Source organism: Meleagris gallopavo, chromosome 7 (genome assembly GCF_000146605.3).
Source record: "Meleagris gallopavo isolate NT-WF06-2002-E0010 breed Aviagen turkey brand Nicholas breeding stock chromosome 7, Turkey_5.1, whole genome shotgun sequence".
NCBI classification, from domain to species: domain Eukaryota; kingdom Metazoa; phylum Chordata; class Aves; order Galliformes; family Phasianidae; genus Meleagris; species Meleagris gallopavo.
The window spans coordinates 8,316,609-8,326,911 of NC_015017.2; positions in this window are offsets into that span (position 1 = coordinate 8,316,609).

The window sequence follows — 10,303 nt, forward strand, 5'->3', positions numbered from 1 at the left end:
GTTTTGTTTTTTTGCAAAATGACGTATTCTGAATGGAATTATTTCTTTATCAATAATGCTTTTTAATTTAATGGTAGAAATAAATATGTTTTGCCCAATCACCATCAATTATAAAGATTAGTAGTTCACAAAATAGGCAAGATGTTAATTCTATTTCTTAAAAATGAGGAAAATTACTTGTTGGAAGTAAATTCCGTGTCTTTTAACAGTACAATTTTTACAAGTCTTTCTTCTAAGTCCACTGAGCTCAGTATTTCCCTTCTTTTGACAGATTTTCCATTTTTAGAGAGATTTTAACATCATTTTTTTTTACAGCACAGTGGTACTTTTATTCAAGAACTAGGTCATAATAAGAAAAAAAGAAAAGAGATCAACAGAGAGCTACCTTAGTTCCTATGAAGGTTTTTGGAAGTACTTTGGTTAAAAAGGCATCTAAATACCATTTTCTAGAATATCACTAAATTAGAACTAGGTGTTTCCTCTATAGCTGTTGTAAAGATGATGATCTGTGCAAGAAAAATATGCAGAAGTGACAAAAGTTTATGGCTTAAAGTCCAAGTAAATAGGTAAAGCATGAAATGTCTGGTTTCAAACTCAGCTTCAGTATCATGCATGTTTTCTCTTATCAATTTTTCAAGCTACTTTTGAGATAATTCCTGCAATTCATATAAAGTCAAAGCTTCTATTCAGTCAGTAGAAACTTTGTCCACTTGCAGAAGTACAAGCTGCAGCACTTCACCCTTAGTATTTAATATAGTTCTAATGCTTCATTATTGGTTATTTATTTGAATGTGTATTAGTCTCAGCTGGTGAATGCAAAAACTGTTGAGTGAAAAGTTGTTTTTCTTTACATTAGCACAAATTATTTAACTGAAAGGTTCAAAGAGATGCATCTGATTACCATGTTTCTTTAAAAGTACTTACGTGTTGTTATTTCATATCATGTGAAAAATAACCTTATGGACCTCCTGAAGCACTGCTAAAATGCAAAATTCTATATTTACGCTAGTAATTACAATGGATGTCCTTTTAGTACTGAACAAATTCTTACAACATCTGTTCACTGTAAAGGATTGAGCCATTTCCTGTAAAACTGTGCAAAATTGAAGAACCTGTAAGTGCAGAAAACATGTGCCTCTGCTTAGGGTGAGATTACAGATTGAAAATTCAAGTAAGGGACACATATTTACAAACTAGCAGTTGAGAATACTATTGCTGGTATTTAAGGGGAAAGCCTCTATTAACACTAAAAGCACATGGCCATTTAGTTGTGTATTAGAGAAAATAAGACAGTTATTGCTAGCTACAGCAACGCTAATTTCACTTATTATTTAGTACCCTCAAATACTTGTCCTCGAACTACTATTTTTGGTCATAAGAAAATATCACCAGTATCTTGGTTGTGGTCTGGTGTGTTGCTTACCTGTTTTGGGGGGTTTATTCCTCCAGAACGTGCTTGCATTGGCCTGCAGAGGACAGAAGCAGTGAATATCACCCGTCAGAAATTCCTGCCAAGCTACATACCTGACACCCATGAATCGAATAGTCAGAAAAGATATGTTTGTAGGGTAATGTAGCTTGTCAGATGTCTAACCAAATTCTCTGTGGTCAAAGGCACATAAGGACTTCGGTTAAAAGAAGTGGAGTTGTAGACAGACATATGGATGATAAGTGCCAGGTACTCTTCCAGCAAATTCAGACTACAGGTAGGGTGGTGTGGTAGAGCTGCTCAGCTGTTGAGCTTGAGCAGGAACAGTAGAAGTCTGATGTATGGTTCCTGGCCTCTCTCCTCTATGACTTAGGCACGTAATAATCATTCTTGCTGAACTATTAAAGTGAAGATTTTCAATCTTTCACAGATGTGTCATTAAGAAAACTTGTTAATTATTTTCTCACTAAGTCCCTAAACAGATCAGTTAAACTCTTCCTGATCTTAAATTTCAAAACTGCATGTCATTATTATTGATTCTTCTTTTCTCTCTTTTTCACACTAGTGTTAATTTCATGAACATTCTCACCCGGTGATTCTGTTGCTTTTTCTTCTCTGCTTTCTGTTTCTCAGTCTCATGGGGAGAAGGTCTCCTTCCTCCTTGATCCCAGAGGAGGCCGTGTACTTGACTGCCTCCACAGTCACTAAATGCTATCACTATATCAAATGGACAGAAGAGTTGTACATGAGGAAGAAAGACAGAAATGCTGCAGGGCAGCTTGCCATGAGTACTTCCAGTTAATGTTAATTAGCAATAAACCTTTCTAGACTGCTCAGCCTAGGGGTGGGCTATTGGCTTCTTCCTTAACATCTCTTGTCCTACTGTCATCTTTTTAAGTAACAATTAAACTGTAAAACCTGAGTATGCAGACTTTTTAACAAATTGTATCATTGATTCAGTTTGCTCCATACTTTTTGTATCTGTTTGTTTCCTCTGTAGAGGGCAAAAGATTGCCAGTTTGTTCCGTGCTCTACCAGAATCAGTATATCAGGCTCTGCCATTCAGGCACATTCATAGGGCTGTGGCTTGTTCCTTCAAACCAGAAAAGCAATTATAAATCATAGCACTCATAATTTACTTGGTCTCTTTGTAGACACAGTCACAGTGAGCCAAACTCTGGATAGCTTCAAGCCTTGATAAACAGGATTTGTATGGGGGATGTTTATATCAGAGTTAGGAAGACTACATGGTGCATGTAGTTGTCATCCACCTTAGCAACCGCAGCACATATGTTATGGTTCTAGCCATAAGCAGCAGTAAAACATAACAATATTCTGGTCTAGGACTTTACAACACTGATTTAAAAGTAAAATTCCTTAACATGGGGTCTACTTGTAGATTCACTGTCGTGAGTTCCCAATCTTATTACTGTATCAATAGAGCACAGGGAGAGCTTCTTTAAATAAAACAGGGAACAAAATAATGAAGTGGAAGAAACAACATCTGCAGCCTCCCATCTTCAGAAATGTTTCTTGGACTAAAGAAAATTAATTTTAGTTATATCTGTATAACATTTTCCAAGTAAATAATTATTAGCCTCCAGCTCACAGTTATCAGATGAGGGGCAGTTGGTGTTAAGGTAGCTCTGTGGCAGATGCCCTGGAGAAAAATCTGTCAGATTCAAATCACAATTGCATTCTATTTTTCCATCTCAGAAGATCTATCTAGATACAATAATATTCTTCATTAAAAATTTCTGACTGTATTCAAAAGATACATTAAGAATTGCACGTAATGTAGAAAAAGTTCAGGAGCACAGGGCGATGTGGCTGCAGTGATCACAAAATTGGTCGTGCTGATTCTTTGCCTTTTGACTCTCAGCCCTGCCTTCAATGTAAGAGGTCTCAGGGACAGGAATAACGAGACTGTCTCCTATGAAAAGACCTAACCTAATTGAGGCACTGGCATCTCTTTAGACTTCTACAGCAAAGGGGCTGTGAGAGGGGATTGTGGCCAACTCCACAATGCAGTGCACAAGAAGAGCAATGTGGTAGTGGGAGCAATGGGAATTCTGGCCCCTGCTGCGAGACCTAAACAGGACTAGCAGCAGCCATCAAACTCTCTGCAAGGGCACCCAGCAGGAGAATGGCAACAGCTCTTAAACCCTCCACAGGACATTAGGGATGAGTACTAAAAAATACTAGAAAATCACACAGGAGTACTTAAATATTTCTTTATCATTAACATAGTAATTACATCAGTGCTGCTCCTGCCCGGTGCCATAATTTAAAGAGGTTTCACTGTTTTCATTATAATCAGTAGCAGTTATTTCCTGTGGTTCATTGCCCGTAAAATGTTCACCATGAAAAAATAAAATAGAGGCAGAGACTTTGCCATGACGACAATTAACATCCACCATGGAGCTTGTGCATCCCTGTGCTGCAAATCACTCTGGTGTGTTTCATCAGGCTTCAGAGGGCCACACAAGGCACATTTCTCCCTGAAAGCTTTTAATAGGGGCTTTTAACTAAGATTTTTATTGGAGGCTTTTCTTAAGAAAAGAGCATTTGTGAAGTGCTGCCACACTACTTCATTCCATAGAGTCCAAAGTGATCTCCTGAAAGAGGGGAGATTTTTATTTGAGTAGTGAAAGTAGGCTATTTCACATTCAACTTTGGGAACATCCGACAGCATATGCTATCATGAAGCAGATGCAAATCCCTTACATGACTTGATTTGATGAGTGCTGTAGAGAGGGAAGCATCTTTCCTTCAAATGGCCACAAAGGGAAAGGTATTACGAACCTAGACAACTGTAAGGGTTGTGTTTAGCATTATCAAAGAGGTGCAAAGGCTGGGAAAGAAAATCACGCTAACAAAAAGGGTCTTACTTTTCTAGGGTAGAGACACAGCTGGGAAGAACTTGAACTCAAGTATGGCTGAAAGCTTCAGGTTAGCAGATACAAGTGGGATTAAATATACATGTCTATAATAACGATTTATTGTTATTTTAGTTGTGGAAACACTGTGAGTTTGGATGTGCACTTTGTCAGCAGTCGTGTATTTACTCAGTGTATCTCATTCACCTACTCAGTAATGTCTACTTCTCTTTCCACCAGCCATGTCCTAGCGTGCAAGAGCTTGAAAAAACTAAGCGTGGACACTTACAGGTGGAAGGTAGCTAAACAGTCAAAATATTTGAAATCTTAAGGATGAGGGTTGATTCTACAATGTAGAAAATAGTTACAGAGAATGAGTATAGAAGAAGATTCAAGAGACCTTCAGCCCCATTTCTTTCCCAAGCTAGGCTCTGCTTTACCTATAGCATTTCCTACTGTTGCTTGTTAATTTGCTCTCCTAAACAGCGAAAGAAGAAAAAAGAAAAAGAAAGGGAGGGGAGTGGTGGCCCTTCATTCTGGTAGATAAGTATTTCACAGATATTTTAAAGAGGCTCTGTGTTTACTATTTTCTATGGAAAATACAATAGGTCTTCCATAATATTGTATTATCCAGCTTGCAGAATACATTTCCTATGGGGACTGTAATCTTTTGACCTAAGAGGGATATAGGAAGCAAACTATCAAGCTCTGCTGCCATCAGAATGAAACTTCAGGAAAGTTATAAAATGTGAATTCATCTAACAAGCTCTCAGAGATCGTGCAAATGGGAATGTAAATGATGGTTCCTATCTACCAAGTAGACAGCATGATTAATTAATGCACTACAAAAGAAGAAAGTTTGACATTTAAAGCAAGATTGGGTGACTTTCAGTGTATTAAGTTTTATGGTTTTGATGTGAACTGGGCAAAGAATTATAACATTCAATCAACATGAACAGTTTGTATTGATCTGCATAGAAAATTGTATAAAAAGATATATGGTCTCACTATAAGCTTTTTTTCTTGGTTTTATTTGCTTTGCAAGAGAGCAATATTTTTCTAAGCATAGATTGAGTGCAATGACTCCATAAAATGGCCCAGGAGGTTTCTATAGCACCATTAGAAGTGTGTTCTCTCTGCTCAGAAGCTAGTGAGCAATATTGCTGTGGAATGAAGTCCCCTGGTATATTATTCCCACAGTGGACATGATGAACCAGCACTTGAAATTCACCTGAAAAAATTCCAGGCTGTGGTGGCTACTATAAAGGCAGTGCAGTGAATTTTTCCCTTTAGACATTGCTTGCCAAATGAAAGAGTCCTTCAGAAATTAAGTGCCTTGGGAAATTATTTGAGACGAGATAATTAATGTTAGGACTATAATTGTTGCTTTGCAATTCTATGACACATAGTTTTGGGGGATTTTTTCCCTTTTTTCTTTCTGTGCTTGAGCTTTCCATGAACAGACTGTGGTTGCCTTGACTTCATCTGTTAACTGAAAGGAGCTGTTGGACTCAGTGCAGATAAGGGCTCCGTTGCAAAAGGAGATAACATGGAAGATAGCTGTGATGTAGGGTATAGCTCCTCCTCTGCTCTCTTCACTCACGGAAGGGGAGGAAGATGTGCAAATTGTGTTCCCTCGCCCATTTGTGGGGTACAGCGCGCAAGGTTGCCTCAGCAGGCTGGGTTGCTTTCATCTCCCATGAGGAGAGTTTCAGTGACTAGAAAAGATTGAGTTAGCAAGGAGTGATGAGCCAAGTATGGCACAAATGCTAACCTACCCTCCACAGAAGGACCAAGCTGGTGAGATGGAACAGACCGTTGATGTGATACCCTTTGAACAAGAGCGACAGGAAACCTCTCTGAGAAAACAAAGGCGACTCCTCTGAAAGTAATCCATGCCATCAAACTGCTGTAACTGAGAAGACAGTTTGTCCCCGGCTGTTTCACTTTGCCACATTTTGTACCACCTGCAATGACATTTCATTACTATAGAGTGACAGCAGCAAAACTACCATGCAGCTATCAGCAGGAAAGGAAATTAGTGACGATTATGATTAACAAAACATTTCTGGCTCAGCCAGTGCCAAGAGAAGACAGCCACTAAAGGAATCGAATAGTGGAAGTATCAGGAATGTAATATCAGCACCACCCTGTGGACCCCTTGATCTGCTTCCTCCTTGTTTGGGTCAAAAGGAACCAGAGCAATGTTTCTGGAGTTTCTTTGGTCCTCATGCATGTGGCTGATACTGAAAACTCAGCCTGGTTTCTTTTCCACCTGAAAGAAGTTCAGAACACTATTCAGAAAATATGCAAGTTTCTGTGGGAGTGAATGCATTCCCTAATGAATGCCCTACTTGTCAGCAGCCCAAATTCTGTACTATCTTCATGTCTGCAGCTTTTAAAATTGTTCCCAAAGGGCAGTGAAATCTGATAGCAAGTTTAAGGGAACACAACCGAAATCTAGTCCTGCTTCATTCATAGGCTTTATAGATTTCCCTGTTGTCTTCATCTGATTCGATTAATTGGAAAATGTGTATAGTGGAAGAAGAAGACCTCACCTGTAAAAGTCTATGTTGGCAACAAGTTCTGTTGTAAGTAAAGTGTTTTGGCTCTGAAAAGCATCACACATGCTATTCTGATTTTAGTGGAGTGTTACTTAAGGTAGCAAATTAAGAAAAAAAATAGAGAGACCTTTATATGTTATATCCTTACAGTATAACTTTTTTGTTCTGGCAACGACTGCAGTCATTCAGATTCATATAGAAGTTATAAATGTCATTCAGGAAGATGCATGTGATGAACCAACAAACCTTTGCTTCCTCCTGTTAAAAAATTCAGTCTTTACAACTAAAGCAGTCAAAAACACAGACTGACCTTCCATGCCAAATGTTTTTATTAACGAAAAGAGGAAAAGTCCCTCTATACATAGACCACTGAAACAAATGAGAGCATTCTTTCTTGTTCTCCTCATACGAGCAAGTCATCCAAGGACTTGATAAATTTGTGTAGGAAATTCTCTTAATCTTTGACTGCATTTTTTGTCTTTTCAGAAAATCAGCAACATAGATATAACAAATAGCTGTGATTTAATACCCCCAAAATGCCTTTACTTTGATTGACTTGTATAATGAAAATCCAAATAATAATTTTATCCAAAATATGTACCAGCTTTAAAGATGCGTGTGATCATCTGCAGTACAGAGTGTTGGTCCAGCCTCCAGCCTGAGTGACTGAAACATAAGAAGAAACATACGTTCCAACAAAAGATCTGCTCATGCAAATGCTCACAAACGAGCAGACGATTAAAGCCAAGGCAAATCATACCATTTGTCCATTTATCTCAGCAACCTGTCCTGAAGAAGATCTACCCAGGACTAATTCAAAGGAAAAAGCAAATATTAAACAGTAGGCAATTGGGATCCCAAAGCGCTCCTGCTAAAAAGCAGGGAAGCACATAGCAAGTCATTTCCGTAAAAGTTCCAGTTTCTAAAGTTACTTTCTTTCCATACTTTGATTTATTTTGGACTCAAGTGTCTTCAGACTTTCCTAGAGAATGTTTTGCAGGCAGGATTGAGGGTTTTCTTCCCACAAGGAATGAATGAGAAGATTTCTCTGTAGGAGGCTGTCGGACTGAGTGATTAGTTTAATACTGTTGAGACTTTATTGTAATATTAATGGTGTGTTATGGTGCCTAAGGTCTTTGATAAGCATCATTTATAATTTTAAACCTAAGTAAATAAATTCAGGAATCATAGGAGAGGCTTCTTGCTTGATCTTATCAGCAGTGTGGCATAACCACAGCCAAAATTATGTATTCTACTTATTTAAGAAACTACATTTATCAAAACTCTAGTTTTATTTAAACAGCCAGGAAAACATCAAGAGGATGAAACTTATCACTGAAATGTATATTGCCACTCTACTAGTCTAGTATGAGAGTAAAGAAGGGTTTTAAGCCACTACATGGGAAATGAAAGTATCACTTCTCCTTGATTAATAGGTAGATTACTGACTCAATGTTTCGAATCTTTTTTGTAAAGCAAGTCTCATCAAAACCGGTAGCATCCTTCTCATTTTACTTATTTTAAGTATTTAGGTTTTAAAGTGCAGTAAAATAAATTCACAGTTGAACTGGAAAAATAAATCCAGCTCAATGATTGCTATTTTTTTTTCTTTTTCTTTTTTTTTTTCTAACTTCAGATTTATGGGGAGAGGATCATTGTTTTTCCCACTGTTGTAGATATTTCTTCCTCATTATTATTTTTTATTTATTTATTTTTTACGGTTAGTGTGAAACATCTGGCTAGCAGCTAGCTACCCACTGTCACGTCTTATATGCATTTTAAACACCTAGGGGGCATTTTAAGTTTGGCTCTAAGTAAGGAATTGGTAATGCAGCTGGTGAATGCTTTCCATTCTCTATTTGCCAGCAGCATGCATTTTAGGGAGGTAATCTGATCATTCATCGTGTCAGGAAAAGTATAGCAATAATGAAGGTTGAAGTAATATTGCAATTAATTTCGTCAAAGAATTGATTGTTATTAAATTCCATATTAGTTATGGTCAAGGAAATATCTTTTGTATATCCATTCCTAAAGCTATCAGTCTAATTCCATCTCGAAACCATACAAATCCAAGGAAAATATGTGGATGTGTAAGTGCTAAGCAGAAATTTTAGAATGTTGAAAACATTATGTTCTGTGTAGCTCTGTGCTATGCATTTTTTCATTAAGCTCATTACAGATTATCTCAGCTTGTCCTTCAAGGAAAGGATCCTGCTGAATGGCTGCCAAACGATAAAGCAAGAACCAATAGCTCTGAGCTGCAGAGATTTATGTGTGGCCTGATGATGTGATCTGGGTCAGTTTAGTTGAATTGCGCAAGCTCCACAGTGGAAATTTAAACAGATATGTTTTCCCCTGTTTACCACCATCCCTTTAAATGAATGCAATTCCTGTCTAAGTGAGGCCCTCATTTCTACTTTCTTTCGATCTTCTCATCATCTGAAAACATGAGCGTTTTCCATGCAATGTATCTATGCTATTGATAAAGAGCTATAGGGCACTTCAGGGGACACTTCCCTTTGCTGCCTGAATTATTCAGCTTCTTTACAGAAACTTAAAATGAATAGGTAAATAAAAATGAATTCCTTTTTCTCTTCTCTCATCACTCCCCTTTTGTATTTCATACCGGTAGGAGTGCTACTCTCTTGCCCTGTGCATGGAATGCTATCTCTGTGGTGAGATCACGCTTTCTATTATGCCTAAAAGTTACACTTCCAGTAATTACTTTACACGTCCGTGCATATAGTTATCTAGCTAGCTGAAACCCATTTCTGATTGGGATTTTTTTTCCTGACTTTAATAGAAAGAGGCGAGGAAGCAGCTTTAGACTGACTTTCAGAAATGAGTCTTTCTTATCAGGAACTAGTGTTTTGTTGCATTTCACCAAAATTAAAAAGGGAAGCAACAATGCAGCCAGATGTGCCATGCATTTTCAGGTGGTTTGTGTTTTCCATTCAGGATGTGTTGGTGTGAAAGCTCATGCTTCCTTATCTGATTTGAATGACTCAGGTTTAGCCGTGCTCCAAAGACAGGGTGAAATTGGAGCCTTTCAGATTTTTCCCTGCTGCTGGACCAAGCCCCAAGACTGAAGTACTTTCATTGCAGTAGTTGCAGATGTTTGCATTTGCACAGAATGGGGAAATATCTCCATGCAAAACAAGAATTCATCCAGCACCACTGCATTAAGCTGTAATTCCAGCCCATGGCCTGCAGTGCTGAGAAGCAATATGGGAACACCAGGCTGAGGAAAGAAGACAGACATTTGAACTAACTCCTGTAGAAGCTTGGCAAAGAGAAAAGCGGCTAAGGCACGCTTGCCTTCGAATTGCAAACAGGGCAAGTGTTACTGGCAGTGCCTCGTGTGTAGTTCAGAATCACTGATTTGCAATCTATTCCTTTTGGTAAATGGGGATTTGAAGGGAAAAAAGAAA